Source organism: Aptenodytes forsteri, unplaced genomic scaffold (assembly GCF_000699145.1).
Source record: "Aptenodytes forsteri isolate BGI_AS27 unplaced genomic scaffold, ASM69914v1 Scaffold15, whole genome shotgun sequence".
Classification (NCBI taxonomy): Eukaryota; Metazoa; Chordata; class Aves; order Sphenisciformes; family Spheniscidae; genus Aptenodytes; species Aptenodytes forsteri.
The window spans coordinates 20,148,554-20,149,441 of NW_008795129.1; positions in this window are offsets into that span (position 1 = coordinate 20,148,554).

Below are 888 nucleotides of genomic sequence, written 5' to 3' on the forward strand. Positions count from 1 at the left end.
AGCGGGGAGGCCGGCCGCAGGCTTGTGCTGCTCTGGGGGAAGCTCTCAGTTGGCCGGTCCTGCTGCGAGCCGCTTTGGGAACTTCTTTATTTTCCACCCCATCTGCCCTACCGGGCAATTCTGTTGAATTTAAATGAGAAAGCGGAAATAATTGTCAGATGTTTTGAGGACACATAATTTTGTTGGTGGTACACCTGGAGGCTACGTGTGTATGTGTGCATGTACATGCACACCTGTAAGTGGAGTCACAGGTATTAACTTTGTTTCTACAAAAAAAGAAGAGAAGCCCACATGCAATTAGGGTTGCAAGGCTCCATATTCCACCCCCAAAATCTGTAACAAGCAGGGAAATCGGCAGCCAAGTCAGATAATACTTCATCCACCACCTCTCACTCATGAGTCCCCAGTCCACAGCTCACGGGTTACTGAGCAACAAAAAGCTTGGGAGACCTTCTCATACTGCTGAGACCTACAGGAAATTAAAAAGTTAAAGCTGAAGGTCATTAGGGAGAATAAAGTATGATTCTGCCCACAACACTTAATGCTGAGTGAGTTATTGTCCAGGGTCAGAAAAGGTTGGGGATCACCGGTCTACACATAGTCATTAGTCTGAGTCACAGCTCACGTTATCTCTGTACACAACTTAAATAACTACTTAACGACCCTTAAGTCGTTTTGACTGGGAACAATATTTGTCTGCGTGCTGTGATAATTAACACAGTGCTGGCACTTCTTTCCTCTTCCACATTGTATCTGATTTTTGTTGATGTTGGAAAATAGATGGTCCAGTTGGAAATGATAACTTCAGAACATGTCTTGGGATCATATTTAGACAAAAGCATGTAAATGGATTATCTAGGGTAGTGATTTCTTAGAGAGTTATAAATG